Raw genomic sequence first — 21,638 nt, forward strand, 5'->3', positions numbered from 1 at the left:
TGGAACTGGACTTGGCTGGGCTGTACTGGGCTGGTCTGTACTGGGCTGGACTGCCTAAGACCTGTAGTCCTGTCGTGTTGTTACCTCAGCGTGGACCCTGACGTGCCCCACGCTTTCTCTCGCACACCTTCGCTCTGTCACCCTCATGAAAAAAAGGTTACCTATCCCGATTTCTCTCTCTTTATTACAATTCTCTATTTCCCCTTCACACTTTGTCCTACCTCTCCCTCTCTCCCCCTCTCCTCCCCCCTCCCTCCCTCCCTCCTTCTTTCTTACTCCGTCCCTCTTCCCTCTCTGTACATCCCCCCCCTCCCTCTCTCTCTTCATTACATGGTAAGTGCCAGGCCTGTCAGTCGTGATATTTGCATGAAGGCGGAGGACAAAAGCAATTGGCAATCTTTCTTTTTTATTGCCTGCTTTGATATTTAGGGAGAGTGCAGGAAGCCACAACAGAAGTCTTTCTCTCATTTACTCCCAACTGTTTATGGTCCGTATATCCATACATTATCCTAACCAGTTTGGGCTAGCAAGCGTAGAGCTAACTCCATTTGCCCTTTAATTGAATGTGTCCCATTCAGAATCTTTGCCATTGAGCGCGTCAGGAAACATTCGGCAACGTCGGTATGATAGCTACAAAACAATCAAAACATTAACTCCCGGAGAGGTGGAAATTGGAAACTCGGAGCAAGTGCCGTGCGTCCTATTTTCGGAGACGGACAAACCGTTTGATTTGGCGACGAACACAAACAAGCACACCCACACCACGAATAAAAGGACAAATAGGGTTGTCTCAGTCGATGGTGCATCCGCAAACTTCAGCTATCAGATTCAGGCTTAGCCAATAGAGGCTACGGAAAAAGGTACTTGAGCCTGAGCCTGACAAATGTGTTTTGACAACGAGCATGAAGATAAGAGGCAGGTTTCTAATCTATCGAAGGACACATCTCTATTTACAACTCTTCTCTCCTATCCTTGTCCTCTCCTCCCTTTCCCCTCCTCTCCTCGATTCTCTCCTCTCCTTTTCTCTTCTCCTCTCCTTTTCTCTCCTCCTCTCCTCTGCTCTCCTCCCCACTGCTCTCCTCCCCACCTTCTCTTCCTCTCTCCTCCTCTCCTCTGCTCTCCTCCCCACCTTCTCTTCCTCTCTCCTCCTCTCCTCTGCTCTCCTCCCCCACCTTCTCTTCCTCTCTCCTCCTCTCCTCTGCTCTCCTCCCCACCTTCTCTTCCTCTCTCCTCTCCTCTGCTCTCCTCCCCACCTTCTCTTCCTCTCTCCTCTCCTCTGCTCTCCTCCCACCTTCTCTTCCTCTCTCCTCCTCTCCTCTGCTCTCCTCCCCACCTTCTCTTCCTCTCTCCTCTGCTCTCCTCCCCACCTTCTCTTCCTCTCTCCTCCTCTCCTCTGCTCTCCTCCCCACCTTCTCTTCCTCTCTCCTCCTCTCCTCTGCTCTCCTCCCCCACCTTCTCTTCCTCTCTCCTCCTCTCCTCTCATGTGACCTACATCCACTCCTGTGTATGCGAGGCATCCCAGTTAAAATCATTGTGAAAGTCATCCACAGGTGTGTGTTTAGGTGTGTGTATGAAGGTGTGTGTGTGTGTGTTTAGGGCTGTACGCCTGCAAAGGCGTGTGTGTTTATGTTTGTGTAAATGTAGGTGTGTGGGAACCCTGGGCAGGTGTCAGTGTGTGCTAATGAAGGTGTGTGTGTGTTGTTTTGTAGAAAGTGAGGCCTTGGTGAGCAGACTGGGGTGACCCCCATGCCAATAACAGCCCTGTAATCACTCTAAATGTGTTATATTGAGGGCTTTTCACAGATTAGAGACACATTAATCTGTCCTCCTCCATCCATCTCATTCAAAGCCGTTATTTTTGGAACCAGGAGCCTGCCTTGTGGATTAGTAGGTGTGCAGTCTTTGTGTGTGTGTGTGTGTGTGTGTGTGTGTGTGTGTGTGTGTGTGTGTGTGTGAGGCTCCCATGTGTGTGAGGGAGAGAGCGAGAGTAACACCACAGTGCAGTGATTATCCTTCTACAGTACAGAACAGGAGAAATAGGCCTGAATGGTTTTAGGTGTGTTTTTTTGGTTGTTGCCCTGGCAGTTTTATAAGATAAGATATGGGAGTGTAGCGAATTACCCCCTGCCCCTAACACCCCCTTCATCCCCCCCAAAAATATCTACTAAAGAATATATTGTGCTTATTAAAGTTCTGTCTTATGATCTGAGAAGTGTGCTCAGGCTTAAACATGGTGTCTCACACAGGGTGTGGGAAGCAGGCTGTTCTTTGTGTCTCTATCTCTTCATTTTCAGAAACAACCTTGAAACCGGGTGGAGACGGCACCCGAGCAGGTGGGACGCGTAGGCAAGAACAACTCCCTGATGCACGAGAGAACAAGCTCAACCCTTTTTTAATCTTTCTGTTTTAATTGCACTGTATAAATATATGCTGGGGAGGGACAGATAGCCAGTTGGACTTTGTGAACTAGCCCAAACTCTGTTGCGGGTAGGGAAACTTAGACAACCCCAGAGCTCTGTACTTGTTGATTTCCAACTGCTGCATTAAAGCTGATATTATGGGACCTCTGCGACTCCAGACCACTCTTTCTAGAACACAGACTTGTGTCATTGAATACCATCATTACATATTGGAATAGACACAAAGAATTAAAGTCCTTCACTACCTCCTCCTCCAGTCAACAGCTCCTGGTAACCCAGTGAGCTGCACCTCATCCACACCCTGAAATCTGTTTAGTACAGAACGCTGCCTAATCCTGCACGGTACTCTACGGTACCAGCTATGTTTCTTATAAGCATGTTACACCAACTCCACAAAACACACACTCATGGAGCAACATGTGAACCATTTCATACCGCCGCAAGTTGGTGTCTCCTTGGCTCTCTGTTAAAGCTGATTCCAATCAGAAGGTTCCTAACCATTAGATTAGGAGGGTCTGAGATTGGCAGTAGATTGCTAACACAAAATTGAGAATCCACTACTGCTTCAGTAATCACCAATAATGAGTTTGAAACTACAATATTAACGAGTGATTGGTTCAAAACTACAATATTAATGAGTGATTAATTCAAAAATACAATATTAACTAGTGATTTGTTCTAAACTACAATATTAAAGAGTAATTGGTTCTAAACTGCAATATCAAAGAGTGATTGGTTCTAAGCTACAATATTAAAGAGTGATTGGTTCAAAACTACAATATTAAAGAGTGATTAGCTCTAAACTACAATATTAATGAGTGATTAGTTCTAAACTACAATATTAAAGAGTGATTAGTTCTAAACTAAAATAATCCCCATGATGAGATCCAAGCTACAATAACCACAGAACATCTGGGTTCCTCTGTCAGACAGACAGTGAGAAATGTTGAATAAAAATGTCGATTCAAGGTATTAATTAGATTTCTAATTTGACTTAATCCAATTAATTTCAGGTACTATTCATCTAAAAAACACATCATTTGTATGCCAGTGTATCAAGGTTATGGATGTGTGTGTGTGTGTGTAATGCAGATTACATTGTTTAAGGCTGTAATTCTACATTTGAACATCTCTTCCTGCTCTGTATAAACCCCAGTGTGAGGCGGTCCACACACACACACACACACACACACACACCAAACATTCCAGCTTTCCCCATTTCCTTCTTTTTTTCGCCTGATCATCACAATTTTCTTGCAGGCGTCAGGCTGTCATGGCTGTCTCCAATCATCTCTCTAGCCCCGGTTTGTGTGTCTCTGTGTATGTGTGTGTGTTTGCGTTTGTCTGTATGTGTATCTATCTGTGATTCTGTGTGTGTGTGTGTGTGTGTGTGTGGGCCCCCCTCGAGGACAGTGACAACTAGGAGAGCTTCCCCAATGGATGTCCCTGTCGTTAATCCTAGAAACTCTCAGCCTTGAGATGCACTGGGAGAGTAAGCTCCCAAGACAAACAAACACACACACACACACACTAAAAGTTCTATCTGGTTTGCCAGTAGCTAGGACGACACCCGTAAAGCTCATCACTTCATACCGCCGCGACATCCCCTTTATTTACGAGCGGACTCTCAGCGCCATTCCGCAGTTCACTGTGTGCCCTGCGATGGCCCCAGTGACATACGACACCACTTCCTCTCCTGTCATGTCATGTCCTGTCCTGCGTGCCTGGCCGTACCGCTGTCACTCTGCCGGCGGCGCAGGTTCGCCAGTTCCCCCGTGGGACGGCGTCGTCAGCCCCGCCGCGCAGGGGAAGGATAATGAATGAGCGACGAGGACATTTGAAGCAGCCATGTTGTTCAGCTCCAACCTGGCACCGGGTTAATAGGATCCCTTAAGGGACACTGGCTTCCCGTATTTAATATTCATGGACAATCGTGTTTATTTGCGTCGTACGATGAGGAGGGTGGAGATGACGGATGCCGCGGAGGCTGGACAGAGAGGGAGAGGCGGAGATGGGGCTCTCGTTTTCACTTTCCTCGTTCTCCTTCTCTCTCGTTCTTCTCCCTCGTTCTCCTTCTCTCTCGGTGTCCTTCTCTCTCGGTCTCTCCCTCTGTTTCTTTTTCCCTCTCTCTCTTTCTCTGTCATATGCTCTTCCTGTGAACTTCTCCCTAAACAAACACGTTGTCCTCATGCGAGAACCGACGTTTCCTGAATTAACCAGCTGACAAAAGGTTGTTCGCTTTTGGAATATAATAAACCAAGTACCTCCAACCGCTGTCTAAAACACTCTTGAGAAGTGCATTCATAATCATTTCAGCCATTTAGCGGACATTTTTAGACCAGAAGCAGGCGGTATATGCTTCACAACCTCGTCTGGGAGAGATGGAGTCGGAAGGCCTCTCTATAGCGACAGAGCGGTTGTTCCTCACGACTCAGACCCTCCACGTTCAGCTAACGACGATGCCCGCATTCAGCCAGAAGACTCATCTCTAGGTCTTTCATTCTCTCTTTCCATCTCTCTCTCTCTCTTTCCACCTCTCTCTCTCTCGCTCTCTCTTTCCATCTCTCTCTCTGTCTGTGTCTATCTCTCTCTCTCTTTCATGACACTGCTTTTCTTTTTCCTTTCAGTCAGTGGAGGAGGCCAACAACAGGCCATCACTATCTCTCCTCTCTCCTCTCCCCTCTCTTCTCCTCACTCTCTCCTCTCTTCTCCTCACTCTCCCCTCTCCACCTCACTCTCCCCTCTCTTCTCCTCACTCTCTCCTCTCCCCTCTCTTCTCCTCACTCTCCCTTCTCCACCTCACTCTCCCCTCTCTTCTCCTCACTCTCTCCTCTCCCCTCTCTTCTCCTCGCTCTCTCTTCTCCCCTTTCTCTCTCTCCCTCCCTCTCTCTCGCTCTCTCTAGGCCTCAGCCAGTGAAGGGAGGAGCGAGGCCCCAGCATGTTTTATTCAGCGTCGGCCCGGTACGATACATAATCCGAGGGGCCGACTGATTCACCGTTTTAATTAAAAACTAGCCTTGTAGAGAGAGAGAGAGAGTGCCCCTGGTAACATCTTGATTTATGAAGAGACCCCCCCTCCCTCATATCCTCCTCCGTCACAGTCTACACTGGGCGGTGGGGGTATGGAGGGGGGCATGGAGGGGGGAGTGGGGCATGGAGGGGGGAGTGGGGCATGGAGGGGGGAGTGGGGCATGGAGGGGGGAAGGGGGCAGGGCAGAGCGAGCGTTTAGTTGGGAGATTTGGGGGGGGGGGGGGGGGGAGTGTTGCCTTTCACCTGGCGTGTGATCCAGTGAGTTTTGCTTCTATTTTGTTTTGAAGAACAGCGAGCGCAGGAATGAGAACAGGAAGAGAAGGTCAGAAGGTGAAAGGGGGGGACGGTGCCGGCTCCTGAGTGGACGGGAGCTGCTGTTCCACACGTCGCCCGGCGGGATGGAGTTAGCTTTGGTCTGACAGTTATGTTGCGTTTATGTCATCCTCCCAATTTAAATCACAGCTGCCACAGAATCCCTCGATGATTTTAATTAAAAAACGGTGAGATGGAGCGGGCTAAGGAGAGAAGGAGGGAAAGAAAGAAATGGAGAGACCGAGATAGGGGGAGAGAAAGAGGAAAGAGAGAGGGGGGGGGAAGAGAGCTAGAGAACCAAAGCTAGATCAGAGCGGTGATACACAAAGGGGACAGGGGGAATAGAGGAGAGGAAAAGGGGGAATACAATGAAAGAGTGGCGCTGACGATGAGAGGACGGGGAAGGAGATAAGGAGGAACTAACGGAGCCCATTCCGGGAATAAATGAGAAGAGAGTAAAAAAAGAAGAGTGTGTTTCATCTTTACTCATTTCTTGTTTAACTCTCTTCAGCACAGCGCAGCTCTAGGATTCACTCGCCATTTCGCTCAACCTGTGTGCGTGTGTGTGCATGTGTGTATGTGTGTGTGTTTTCTCTCCCCTCGCTTCGTCACGCCGTCACTCTAACTGATTGATTCTTTAAGGTCTGGCTCACATTCATGATCACGATGCAGAGGATGCTCTCCTACTCTTCACGTGCGCACACTCAAAAACCTCCACACAACGATCATGCATGCACATACATACACACGTACACACACACATACGTGAACACATGCACACACGTACATTGACACACACACACGCGTACACAAACACTCACAGACATACAGTATCTACTCAGGCTGATCGTGCGCTGCGGAGCAACAGAGGAGGTGGATCTCTTGTCACCCTGAGGGTTTCCTGACTTCATGAGCCTCATCGCTGCTCCTCTCCACTCCTCTCCTACCTTCTCTCCTTTTCGGCGCCTACTGTCTCCTAGCCTCTCTCCTCTGTTCATTCAAATAAATAACCCGTGTTGTTATTTCAATCTACAATCCAAGATGCATGTTTGTCCAGATCTATTTTTCAGCAAGATAGCTTGAGCTAATTGAAGCTGAGTTGAATCAGGATAGTTTGTTTGCTAAGCTGTATTGCTAACTTTACCCACCTAAGTCGATCCCGTTTGCTTCGACAACAGAAGTGGAAACAACTAACATAATCATTTCAAATGATATCTAGTCAATCTGTTGAAAACAGTGTTGTGTAAACACAATAGATTTATTTGTACGTTTTTATTTCAAGTCTCCACCTTCGTTGTTTCAGTGAGTGCTGTTGCGTCTTTGTGTGTGAAATACCCCAAAAACCCAGTCAATGACCCCTTTAACAACACTAATGCAGCGCTCGTTGGTGCCACTCCAATGCAAGTGCACTGCCCGTTGGCGGCAAGCGAGATCCATGGCTCCATTATAAAATATATATGTATACATTTATAAATATAAATGTATACGTATACTTTATATTTATACTTAAACAACCTCACACGCCCCCCTGCACGTCCTGGGATCCCGAGAAATACACCTGCCGCATTTCAACTTCAGACAGAACCCAGTTTGTGGGATAATCGAGCCACAGACACACACACAGACAGAGATTCCTGCCTTTCTGGTTAGATGAAAGCTCGTCTTAATCCTGGGTTTTTCTCACCCCAGCATCGCTGACCCTCCAGCCCAGCATCGGACAGCTTTACTGGGCAACTTCCTGGGGGCACGTCTGGTGGATCCTCCAGCCACCACCACTCCTCCCGTCCACAGGTAAGCTAACACAGTCAGATGGCTGAGCGGTTAGGGAATCGGGCTAGTAATCTTAAGGTTGTCAGTTTGATTCCCGGCCGTGCAAAAATGACGTTGTGTCTTGGGCAAGGCACTTCACCCTACTTGCCTCGGGGGGAATGTCCCTGTACTTACTGTAAGTGGCTCTGGATAAGAGCGTCTGCTAAATGACTAAATGTAATATAAATGTAACACATGCGCTGCCACATCCTGCACCACCAGAGGACTACAGCGCAGGGGGAGTGCTAGGGAGGTTAGCCTCCGTGTGACTTCACAACAGTGTTTTGTGAGTGTGTCACGAGTTAGGTTAGGTAACCAAGCATGTTTGATCACCATGTTGGAAAAGCTGCGGAGGGAATGCTGTGTAGCTCCCAGGCCCAAGAGTGTCCACACACACACGTGGGCGCACATACACACACTTAAAAAAAAAATAAGGGTAGCATCAGGGTCTGGTGGTGTGAATGTGTCCTAATTGTCTTATCTTTCGAGGTGGCACATTTTTGGGCCGCAGCCTAATTTTGCACCCTGTCCTCCCCCCTCATGGGGCCTCCTGTGCAGACTGCTCTCTCCCCTCCCCTCCTCTCTTCTCCTCTCGTCCTCTCCTCTCGTCCTCTCCTCTCGTCCTCTCCCTTCCTCTCTTCTCCTCTCCTCCTCCTCTCATCCCCTCCCTCCACACTCTTAACCGTTCCCCCCCGCCCCCTCAAGCACAAACACCACACACACACACATCTCTCCACAACGCCTCCCCACTCTCTTTGCCCCCCCACCCCTACCACCCCATCCCAGCTACCCCCATCTCTGGTCATGGTTAATTAATTAGCAAGCTGTTCACCACCCAGGCCAACTGTACCATAGACAAACACCCGTTGATACGTTTGATACCCCCATACAAATATATAGCACATGTTCATGCTCAAAATGATTAAAATACATATCTGGTGTGGGTGTTTGCATTTGGGAGTGGGGGGGGGGGGGGGGTTCGACCCCCAGGTCCTCCCTTCACTCCCCATCCCCATCCCCATGCCCATGTCCAGTTATTAAACCAAGACGGTATCTTCTTGTGGTTCCAGGAACCACCGTTCGCGTGAACAAGTTCCATCTTTTCTTGTTGCCCAACCAGCCCCATTATATTACCAAACACCCAGTCCAGTTGGGTCACTATCAGGAAGCAAATCTATGAGATGTTTTGGTCAATCCATCTTACTAAAGACCAACATAACTACCGACAGGCATCCAGCTAACCATCCACTGACCGTATATCAAACTTTTACCCTCAAATCTACCCACATGGATATTCAGCCTACATTTGTGTGTTCACAGATGTATTCCAGAGTCTTTGTACAGCAAGGCATCTGGATAACCGTTTGAAGTCGATATTCTAAACAGGTTCTGACAATTATTCTGTTTTCTCCAGCGAGAAATGTGCCAGGAGAACGGGAGAAACATCTAAATGAAATAGTGGAGATATTGCGTGTGTTCCTCCCAGGGTTTGGAACTGAGGAGGTTTGTTGGTACACAGCAACGTGGTGACTAAATAGAAAATGACAAGGGGAGAGAGAGAGGAGGGAGAGAGGAAAAGAGAAAGGCAAGGAGGGAGGGAAAGAGAAAAAGTAGGAGGGAGAGAGAGGAGGGAGGGAGAGAGAGAGAAGGTGTATGAGGGAGAGAGAGAAGGAGAGAGGGAGAGAGAATATGTATGAGGGAGAATGAGGGAGGGAGAGAGAAGAAGTAGGAGGGAGAGAGAGAAGGAGGGAGGGAGAGAGAAGATGTATGAGGGAGAGAGAGAAGGAGAGAGAAGATGTATGAGGGAGAATGAGGGAGGGAGAGAGAAGAAGTAGGAGGGAGAGAGAGAGAAGGAGGGAGGGAGAGAGAAGATGTATGAGGGAGAGGGAGAATGAGAGAGAGAAGGAGGGAGGGAGAGAGAAGGTGTATGAGGGAGAGAGAGAAGGAGAGAGGGAGAGAGAAGATGTATGAGGGAGAATGAGGGAGGGATAGAGAAGAAGTAGGAGGGAGAGAGAGAAGGAGGGAAGGAAAGAGAAGCTGTATGAGGAGGGGGAGAATGATATATAATAGAGGTTGGGAAATAGATCAGAAAACGAGAAAGAAGAAATGAGAAAGGGAGGAAGAAAGAGAGACGGAGGGAGAGAGAGGAAGAGAGACAGGGAGAGAGAGGAAGAGAGACAGGGAGAGAGAGGAAGAGAGAGAGAGAGAAAGGAAGAGAGGAAGAGAGACAGGGAGAGAGAGGAAGGGAGACAGGGAGAGAGAGGAAGAGACAGGGAGAGAGAGCAAGAGAGACAGGGAGAGAGAGGAAGAGAGAAAGTGAGAGAAGGCTCCTAGTAACAGTGAGGTTTGTCGACAGGAAAACTGCAAATTAATTTTGTGGGAATGAAACATCCAAAGACCATAGAGCTGTTTGTACATCCTTTGTATTTGAAAGTGTTTTTTTCTGTTTTCAAACCTCAGCATTTAAACTCCATTAATTATGCATCTCTCTCTATTACTCTCTCTATCTCTCTAACCCTTTTGGGCTGTGAGAATCAATGCAAATGCAAGTAGAAATGGACGGAATACAGCATTTGTTTTGCGTGTCAACATTCTGAGCTTGTGTATATTGTAAAACCCCCAAATACAACCCCCTTCTTTAGAAATCCATATGAGTTCATATAACTAATTTGAGACCTAACCTCAGATGCCAATTGTATAAATATTGGGATCTATAGGACGTGCAACCAAAGCCTGCACTGTCAGTGTAATGTATGATAGGTTTATGTATACACTGGCCTATATATTAAACAGTGGGATCGTTCTCTCTCTATATCACTATATCTCTTTCTCCCTTTCTCCCCCTCTCTCTCTTGCCAGCCTCCCATCCCAGATCTTGACAGTATGGATGGCTTTCTCCTTAGGGACGGTATCTGCCTCCCATGTGGAGAGAGCTATATGGGCAATTCCCTGGGGCTGTTTCTCCTTAACACCATGACAGTCAATAACGGCACCATGCATTATCTACCGCTGCTCCTCTCCCCCGTGTTCCCCTTTTCTCTCCGAACTTCTCCCCAGGTCTTTCCATTCCCCTCGGCTCTCCTTTCCCTCCTCCTCTCCTCTTCACTCCTCTCCCATCTTTCTCCTCTCACCCCTGCTCTCCCTCCTCCTCTCCCCTCCTCTCCCCTCCTCTTCTCTCCTCTCCTCTCCCTCCTCCTCTCCTCCTCCCTCCTCCTCTCCTCTCCCTCCTCCTCTCCTTTTCTCTCCTCTCCCTCCTCCTCTCCTCTCCTCTCCCTCCTCCTCTCCTCTCCGCTCCCTCCTCCTCTCCTCTCCTCTCCCTCCTCCTCCCTCCTCCTCTCCCTCCCCTCCTCTCCTCTCCTCTCCCTCCTCCTCCCTCCTCCTCTCCTCTCCCTCCTCCTCTCCTTTTCTCTCCTCTCCCTCCTCCTCTCCTCTCCTCTCCCTCCTCCTCTCCCTCCTCCTCCCTCCTCCTCTCCCTCCCCTCCCCTCCTCTCCTCTCCCTCCTCCTCCCTCCTCCTCTCCTCTCCCTCCTCCTCTCCTTTTCTCTCCTCTCCCTCCTCCTCTCCTCTCCTCTCCCTCCTCCTCTCCCTCCTCCTCCCTCCTCCTCTCCCTCCCCTCCCCTCCTCTCCTCTCCTCTCCTCTCCCCTCCCCTCCTCTCCTCTCCTCTCCTCTCCCTCCCCTCCTCCTCTCCCCTCACAGACCCAGGACCAGGCGTTGTGACTCTGTGAGGGCTCCTGGGCGGCAGGGTTGGGCGGAGGGTGGAGTTACCCAAGCGCGCCGTGCATTAGCTGTGACATTTCAATAGCGCTGGGCTAAGAGAACGCGGCGGGGCGGCGGCCTCGCTCCAAATGGGGCTGAGAGAGCGCACTCGAGGACAGCCAGAGCAGGGTCAGTGGTCAGACTTGACCAGTCGAGCGCTGTGCCATTACAAGCAGGTCATCTGAGATGAGCATGATTCGCTCCCTGGATACGCCGTCAACCGTAAACAGGACGACCAGAGACTGTGTTTGTGCTGCTGTGTGTCGAGTCATTGGTTTGTTTTTTATTTTCATTTTATTTATGAATCAGTGAGCTCTGTCCTGGAAAGAACAACAAAGTTATATTATATCCTATGGAGACTTGCATATAAAACATTTTTTAAAGCATGTTCTTTCTCTGCATTAGAGACTTCCTTGGCGTTTTAGCACCATTACTACAGGGCAGACTTCAGACAGTGAGACATTTCACAAACACTGCAAACGGAACATTAATCACCGCGTTGGCAACAGGTGGTGTTTGGTATTCAAGCGGGGTCGACACCGACAGCGCATCACAAAGAGAAGCACAATGTTCTCCAGCAATGTGTTGGTTGGATCGGGCCTTCGTTTGGGCAAATTATGTTTTTTTGATGAGGATGAGGCTGGGTTTTTTCCTCTCGAAACATGAGGTCTAAGTGAGACAGACCATTTGTTTTTTTTGGGGGGGGGGGGATGGGACGAGGTACATACTGACTTAGACAGGTGATTTAGTGTTCTCCCAGCGCTGGGTTGAGTGGATCGACCCGGCGTTCCCTCACAGCCCAGAGCGGTTGCAGAATGCAGCGGATACCTGGAAGGTGCTGACCTGACCCATTCCCTCCTCCTCCTCATATGGAAACGAGTCACTGGCGCGTGGAAACAGCCCGCAGGCTGCGCGGAGAGACAAGCGACCGCAACAGCCGAGTGGGACGGCGACGGCGCTGACCTCGCCAGCTGTACGCGCAGACGCACCCACGCTTAATACCGTACACAGAGACTGCCGACTAGAGCCTCCTCATCATCACCTTCATCCTCCTCATCATCATCACCATCATCACCTTAATCCTCCTCCTCCTCATTATCACCATCATCACCTTAATCCTCCTCCTCATCATCATCACCATCATCACCTTAATCTTCCTCCTCATCATTATCATCACCTTCATCCTCCTCCTCATCATCACCATCATCACCTTAATCCTCCTCCTCATAAACATCATCCTCTACCTCCTCCTCCTCATCGTCACCTTAATCCTCCTCGTCCTCCTCCTCATCCCCCTCCTCCACCTCCTCATCATCACCATCATCGCCTTGAATCCTCATCACCTTCATCATCCTCATCATCATCCTCATCGTCAACATCATCGTCAGCCTCTGACGCCCAAGACACAGTACCTACCCCAGGACAGGCCCAAGGTAACAGCTGTCACCAAAGAGAGCCCCCCCTCCCCTCCCCCTTCCCCCTGGCCCCTCCCCCTGCCCACAGAGGCCTGCTTCCAGGTGACTGATGTTGCTGTGCAGGCGAAGACCGGGATGAGTGAAGGGGTATTGATCCGGCTTCGCGGAGGCCAATCAATGCCACTGCACTGCTCGCTATGTTTCAGGTCGTCCTGGAAACGTGATTCTTGGTATAAACAAAAAAAAACGAAAGTAATATCCCTCAATGGCGTTACTACGCCGATAAATAACTATTTAAGGCCCCTAAGCAGCAGATGACTGTGAGGAATTCGGAGAACTAAATAGTCGCTGGATGTTAGCTGAATAGCACTTGAACACACTGAATGTCATTCCAGGAAACATGTATTGGCTGTTGAAAGGGGATCTATTCCGCACTCACTTTACGAAAGCCGTAACGCTAAACTCTCCTTTCCCCACAAAAAACTCCCAACAGTTAAGAGTCTCACTTGTATCTCTACAAACATTTGACTCAGCTCGCCGGAAATCACTTCTCTTTCTTTGAGTTCCTCACTTCTCTCTATCCCTCCCTTCCTCCATCAAAAGCTCCCTAACTCCAGGGCTGTATCCACTTCTGTCCATGTTGTATTCGGCGTGTTCAAAGCGAAAACGCTCCCGTCTCATTTTCACCCCTCCAAAAACAAGGACATGAAAGAAGAAAGATGTCAATTATTGAATACCTCCCCCCGCCCCCCACAAAAAGGCAAAATGGCCACTCAGCATAAGAGGTCGATGCTACACTTTCAATACTCGTCCAGGTGGCGGGATACACGGCACGAAAAACAAAAAACTGATGGAGAACTGAAGAAGAAGGATGAAGGGCAGTTCAGACAGAGCTCCACCGCCCCTGAACATGAATTAGCAGACTAAACCCACAGCACCATGTTTGCTAATATGTCTTTCTGCTCACGTGAGCAAACTAATACGGCAAAGGAAACTCCCGAGTTGACAAGCAGGATGGCGCGACGTAACGAAAATTAAACTCGAACCGAACAGACGGGTTTGTGTCTGGTACAGCGCCTCAGAACTCGTTTTGGGAAAGTGCTCGGTAATTAAAGTTAAAATATTCAAGATGATTTCGTTCATTATTACAAAATGATTATTATGATATTATCACGGGTTAAGGAGCTGTTGTAAGTCTTACTCATCCATGGTTTAATTAGTTTTGGAGAAGGATTTGGATGGGGGGGAGGGATGAAGGGAGGGAGGGGAGGGGGGGGGGGTTAAGGTAGTCATTTCAGACTCATTTCAGCGAGCCTCGGCTAAAGCGGTTGCAGTTGTATTCGACTTCATTGTATTGTAACGCGCCAGTGCGTGTGGTGTGTCTGATGACGCGCGGAGGGGATCTATGCTCGTGAATGATTCTCTCTCTTTTAAAAAAAAGAAAAAAAAAGAAGAAAAAAAAAGGCTTTGATGACTTAGTGAAAAGAAAAAAGCAATTTTAAAAAGCAGGTTTTTTTTCTCCAGCTCCCACCGCCACACCTGCTGTTCTCTAACCAGGATCTGTCCGTCTGGTTTAGGCCCTTGTTTCCTGCCCTCGGGGGAGAAATGACTAACGTCAAGGCTCCATCGACAGATGAGCGGCAGCTACGTAACAACCTATGGTGACGATATAAGCCACTTGAGCACAATACAGAGACTAAGCCTCATTTCTGAAAGGCGTACACAGGCTATAGATAAGACTTCGAGAATTATTCCTCTCCTCTCTCTATATAAAATCGTATGACTGTAATTCCTTTATTCTGAAAAATATATTCCCGTAGGAAACAGAACTTCAAATAATTCAATTTAGGCCCTAATAAGCTCATCATCAACGATATTGGGGACATTTTAACTGAAAATTTGAATATACTTAATGTAAAAAGTAAGTGGAGCATGAAGTGGACTACAGTTGGAGTACATAGAATTCCATGGAGTTGTTAGTTCAGAGCTCTTTATATTAAGTGGTCGTATCTGGAAGATCAGCATTTAGGCTCCCGTATACCATTAGCGTTAGCAACATTAGCTCTGACCAGGGGGCAGAGGAAACAGCAGTTGGTGCGGGTGGTGTCAGAGGTGTGGGTGTGAGTGATGGCATTAGCAGTATGCTCACATCTGAGCCCCCCTAAGAGAAGACATGTAGTATCTCTCCATTCCTCCATCCCTCTCTCTTTCCCTCTGCACAGTGTCGTCTCCAGTCTCTGAAACGTCACGGCTGATTAACAGTGCATGGAGAGATAGAGGGAAGGGAAGGGGGGGGGCAATGGAGGGATGGGGAGAGGAAGGGGGGGGGGGCGGGAGGTGAGCGCACACCCAAAGTCAAAGTGATAGTGAGGGTGCTTTGGTGATGAGATGAATACAGAACAAAAACCAATGTGAGAACATAAAAATTAGATGACCTCTTGTGACGAACATTCGTTCTTCATGAGGTAGAGTTAACTGGAAGCCGGTCGATGTTGGACTTGAAGGGAAAAAAAGAGTGTCTTCCTTGAGTCCATTTCGTATCACGCACACATAACGATCTAGTGTAACACACCCACACACGCAGGACACACACATACAGCGCCACAAACAAGCTTGCATAAATGGACGGAGTCTTTCCCCACCAAATCTCATTCAACAAATCCTTTAATTGCTTGATCGATACCCGTAGAGCCATGCAAATGAAGCCAATAGCCGATGGGGGTTAGGTCAGGTGGAATATCCACACCTCGGACACGCGCCATTGATCACCCTCCCTACACCCTGAATACCTCTCCTCCAAGCAGACTACCCCCTCCCCCCCCTCCATCTCTCTCTGTTCCTCCTGCTTTTCCTTTTCTTACTCTTCCTCCTTTCTTTCTTTCTTTCTTCTCCGTCCCCCTCTCTTCTTCCCTCCATCCTCTTCTCTCTCTCTCTCTCTCTCTCTCTCTCTCTCTCTCTCTCTCTCCCGATCGACTCCTTGCTCCCCCTCTTCCATGCACCCCGTCACCCTTCATCTTCCCTTCCCTCCTTTCCCCCTCTCCTTCACTGGCCTGTGCCCCTACCTACGTCCAGGCGGACCAGACCGCCATGTTGAGAAAAACAGTTGAAACCGTTCCAAAGAGAGGTTTCAGTAACAAGCTTGTGGCGAGTAGGCAGGTGAATCTCGAACTTGTGCAAAACAACTTGTTGCTGCAGGGTGGGTCAGGTCGGGGTGTGTTGAGGGATATAAACGCAGCGTATAAAACAGGCCATTAGCAATCCGGGTATAATAAACAGGACACGGCGAAAGCACGCACACTCATACATAAAAATATATGAGCCTGAACTGACACACACACACACCTACTGTATATATATACACACATTTATACACACACTGCATAGAGGGACAAGGTGTGGTAACTTCAGCACCTACCTTGTGTATTGCCAGCCCAAATCTCATCCCTGCTTCTCAGAAGTAGCATGATGGTGTGGGCTGAGACTCCTCTCTCCCTCTCATAGCCTCAGACTGAGAGAGGGTGAACTGTGAGACAAACAAACAGACAAAGGAAAGGGGATTTTAGTCACAATTGTAAAAACTAAACAAACAGCACAGCAATAGCTGTCAATACAATAATAGACTAATTAATTTGGACCTAGTAAGCAAGCTACGTCAAATTAAGGTCAAGGCCTACGTCGTGCTTATTGTTTAATTGCTTGAAATACTTGAGTTGATGCTGCAGGCTTTGAAAGTATTCGGTGACACCATTTTTTTGTGTGGGCACCTCCGGAGGTGCAGTGTTTGTTAACGAGTTTGACAGAGCATAAATGGTTTAGCGAGATTTAAAAAATGAAGCGTCATTCCATTTATCTCCTCACTAAATCGTAATCCTCTCCCTTCCTTGATTGAGAATGTGCAATTTGGCTCTGGCCCAAAAAAAGTACTCACGGCGGTTTTAGAGAAAACGGCGGGAGCGTCAAATCCTTGAAAGGGTCAAGGGCTAAAGCAACATTGGCCAGGTAATTGCTCTGTCTCTGCAAAGCGCCACTTTTTTCTTCTTTTCTTTCGTTTTTTCCCGACGCGGAATGTGTTGCTTAGAAGTCTCCTTCGTCTGCTGTCTTCGTGACTGTTATTGACGGACAGGGATGAGAGGGGAATAAACAGGTTAGAGACAGTCTACAAATTAATAGGCGGCATCATATTGTATTCAATTGGCCTTAGAGGCAGTAAATGTGGTTTGCACACACTCAGACACGCAAACATTAGCACGGAGCTTGGCCCAGTCTCACAAACCAAGAATTTGCAAAGCGAAGGAAGTTTATGACGCACAGTTCTGCCCACTTGAAAATACAGGTCACGAGATTTACACTAAACACTGGATTTTGTGTTTCATTACCATGTCATCCCCTATTGCTTGAAAGCTGCATGTGCTACCCTTCCCCCTTCCAGGCAAATGGTGCAAAAATAATTAATGAATCCCGATAACTCAATATATCTTAATATATGCATTTCATCAATGAACACATGCAGATTGGTCTGGTATCAATTTTTTTCACCACAGGCTGTGCTTTTAAGTAAATAAATTCTACATTAAATATGTTAATGAATAATGAACCCATGTCTCTAGGGCAACAGATTGTTGTTTCTATATTTAATAGATCGATAGACCGCACACGAGTCAAATAACGCATTTACCACACCACACATACACAAATATACGTGATTTTACATGAAATCAAACTAATGTTTATGAAGAATAAAAAATTTAAACATTAAATGGAATGGAATAAACAGAGTAGAGAAAATATATTTTCACTAGTAAGGTATCACTAGTAGATACCTTACACACCGCTGAAGATCGTGCATGTTATGTTTTTAACCATCATATCCCCTTAACACGTATCAATACACGGACTCTTAATCAGGGGTGATGAATCATTGAACAGTTTTTTATATAGCAGATCATGACCCATATTCATACTTGGAGTGCATAAACTGCCAATGGACAGAGATCTACTAAAAGTTTAATTGTCCCATATAGTCCTGCTGTAACCCAGTTCACTATGTAGCACTGGAGCCAAACCAGATCAACAATAAATACATGGACCCGTATACTTTATGTATTTATGTCAGTTTAACAATTATTTCAGTGAATTGAGTGACTGGCTGATCATAGCTTGACATTAGATTTTGTAAATCTCTGGGATGTTAACTGTATAGTTTGGGATTAGGCCTAAAGAATGAGTATGTACGTCTCCATATTAGGTATGTATGACAGTTCGAACAAGGCCGGTTGGGTTGTGGGATTATATTCCCACAGGATAAGGACACATTGACTGTAATTGTTAGTCTCTCGCAAATCTGTCAGTGTCACTAATGGCCATCAACACAGAAGGACACTTTTCAATGCCGCACATCCATTTGAGTTGAGGCCAATCTATTCTTGATCTGGGTGATTGACAGGTATGTAAGACAATCCCAACCATGAACTGGAACTAAAGCCATGTCCTTACTGGACCAATCCAAGCCTTGCTAACAACAGTCTTCAATCAGTGGTTCTAAAGTCCTCTTCTCGTTTTCCACTTTCAGAAGATGACGCTGTTGCTGTCCCCATGAAAACATCCTTTATTATAAGATAATATAATGATATATATATATATATATATATATATATATATATATATATATATATATATATATACAAAAAAGGAGCGTTTTAGACAGAGTGCCCTTTGAAGTGTCTTGAAGTGAGAGTAGTTATGTTATCTTTATTTATCCAACCAACCAATCGTCCACCCAGTCAATTATCCAATCAAACAATCATCCATCCAGCCAACTACCCAATCAACCAATCATTTTGTACCTAAGCCCCTATTCAAGCCTGACATTCTGGGCACATGTTTGGGCCAATCAGAGACATTTCTATTTCAAGATGTTATTCTGGTCTGGAAGTTCACCCCACAGCTACATTTGACAGATTACAGATTATACAGATATTTTTTAAATCTATGTTTTCAAAGACATGCCTTGCATCTCAAATTGCAAGCTTTTTCTATTCGTGTGTACTGCAGGTTCCTTTAAGGTTACTGTTGCATGCATTTGGGACATTGGGCACCTTGGACTTTGACTTTCTTGCTGATACGTCTGTCACAGTTCAAATAGAAAAAACGGTTGGTGCTACAGTTTTTCCCCCGTAGCTGTTCAGAGATGCGCATATGGGCAACCATGAGATCTCTGCTGTTGTTACTTTGTAATGTCTGTAGTTCAGTTGTGATGTATGTTCAGCAAAGCTGAGGTTTGTGGGTCAGATTAGTCAGAAAAGCATCCTGACTGACGTTTTCAACCGGACATTCTGGTACATAATACTGCATTTAACACACCATGTATTGGGACCTGTTATTTAGCATACCTGAAAATATGGGACCTGCTATTTAGCATTCCCGAAAATATGTAGTATGGGTATTATTGAGCCTCGGGTTTGGTAACCCGGACAACGACCCATTCTCAAAACGCGTCTAACACTTTTTGACGTCACATTTTTAGCATGTGTAGCTCCTTCTATATCTGTAACTCTTCACAATACTTACTCAACATGACAAGAGCCCTGTCCACTTTACACTCCAACTAAGAGCCTTTCTGCCAAGTCTTGTATATTTTTTCTGATATGTTTTTTTCTTCCACACGTACTGCCAGAAACACCTTGAGTGGCACAGTGAGAGCTACTCTGCAAGTTCGGGGGGGTTGACAGCTTTGACAGACTGCAGGGTCTTAAGTGGCCATCTGTAGGTAGACTCAGGAGGTCACCCGCATGGTCAAGCCAGAGAGCACCATGGGTAATGGCTGGGGTTGCAAGACTTGAGTCCCGGGTGAATTTGGCACGTGTGCTGCTGTAACCTTGACCGGCGCAAAGCAAAACACACGCTAACACACACACACACACACTCTGTGTAAATCCCAAGCCCCCAAACCCTGTCAGGTAAATGATAGGAAAGTTAATCAGAAAAAAGGGGTCATAACATACAACATGTATGATAGATGGACATAGACCTGTACGTGTGTGTGTGTGTGTGTGCAATTGCAGTGAAACCTTGCAGCAGGCTTGAGCCTGTGTACAAGCCAGCGTATTGACAGACTCCAGAGAAAACGGTCTTCGCCGTTAGTCCACTACTGTATATTGCGACACATTGACATTTCTTCTTTGAGATAATGATGTTTCCACCGGATAAGCAGCAAAGTGGTAGGCGGAAAAGGGCAACTCTTTCTCCTCTATGAACCACTAACACACTTACACTTTAACACGACGTGCACATTTAAGAGGTGTCTGAACTCCTTTTTTGGGTTGGAGAAAGTGTATAGAGATGACTGAAAGACTGAGGAAAATCAAGAGAGACAAGTTATGGTGTAGAAAATACAATTTAAGATGAGACCATAACTGTAGATGATACCATGTATCATGTATAGTATGTATCATGTATGTATCATGTACACTATGTATCACGTATATATCATGTATACTATGCGTTGACGACATCACAGTTAGACAGCATGCGAAACAAGTCAAGTCATTATGGAATAGAATAAAATGGAGATTTTAATTTGAGGGAAATTACGGATCTTCGATAATTCACCAATATCTGTGCCATATACAGCTCACACACACACACACACACATTCCACCACAATGCAATGATTTACAAACAATACATCAGACATTTGAAAATGTAATTGAACAAATACCATTTATCACTGTCACAGTGAAGAGATATATTACGTGTGCATGAGTGCATCTGTGTGTGTGTGTGTGTGTGTTTAGACGAGTCGTACTCACCTATTTAACCCTCAATAATGGGTGACACTATCTATGTGTAGATTGGACAAATTGTAGAGATCATAAATACTATATCAACTAAAAGACAAAGTGTCCGGTTACGTCCTTAATCCTTGATATCAAAATCCCATCAAAATTCAGTAGAAAAAGTATTAAAATCGACATTAGTCCGTTAGGAAAAAGACCAAAAAAGTCCTGAATTTCTGCCCAGTCTATGATAAATAGTTAATCTGAGTGTTTCATCATTAGTTCAGATATATAGTACATCCTTCGGACAGCTGCTAGATCCAAAGAGCAGTTAAAAATGTGAAGATCGTTTAAAAAAATCCAACTGCCTCGTGTCTTCTCGTCACCTTTGAGGACAAGAATTGAATTCTCCTTCAAGAAAGAAAAAGGAAATCAAATAAGAGAGATGGAGGAAAGAGGACGAGTCATGAGCTTCACTTGGTTTATCTCTGCCTTTGTCGGTCACAGCCGCCTAAAACCCTCACACCCCCCCCACCCGCACACACAAGCTACACGCAAGTCACAAAGTTTGCGGGTTAGTTGTTAATTCCACACTGTCCCCTTATCGGTTGAAACACGTCCTGTTTTCCTATTGATAAACATTGTTTTCTCATTACTATACAAAATAATTTACCCCTCAAAATAGATGAGCGTAATCCCTCAGTGAAGGCTTAAAGAAAAAGAGTCTATCTCCAAATAACACAAACCACCCAAAATCCCCCACCATCTGCAGAGCAGACGAGCAAGACTCGACGTGAATAATTTTCTACTGGCAAATGAAAAAGGTGAAACAACGAATAAATCAATGAATGGGTCGATTAGAATGGTTGGGGGTGTAGGTGGGGGGATAGATAAGAGATGAAGGGGTCCGCGATGAAAGCGACGGATGGGGAAAAGTATGGGGGGGGTAGAATAGAAAGAAAAGAGAAATCCTCTGGAAGCTAAAGAATCGCACCCAGTTGTTTTTAGTCCATTCTCTTTGACTGCTTGTGTGTGTGTGTGTGTCAGAGGGAACGAGAGTGAGAGCGACAGGAGACAGCGGGCAAAAGAGAGAGACCGAGCGAGCGAGAGCGATGCACGC

Source organism: Osmerus mordax, chromosome 3 (assembly GCF_038355195.1).
Source record: "Osmerus mordax isolate fOsmMor3 chromosome 3, fOsmMor3.pri, whole genome shotgun sequence".
In the NCBI taxonomy this organism is placed as follows: Eukaryota; Metazoa; Chordata; class Actinopteri; order Osmeriformes; family Osmeridae; genus Osmerus; species Osmerus mordax.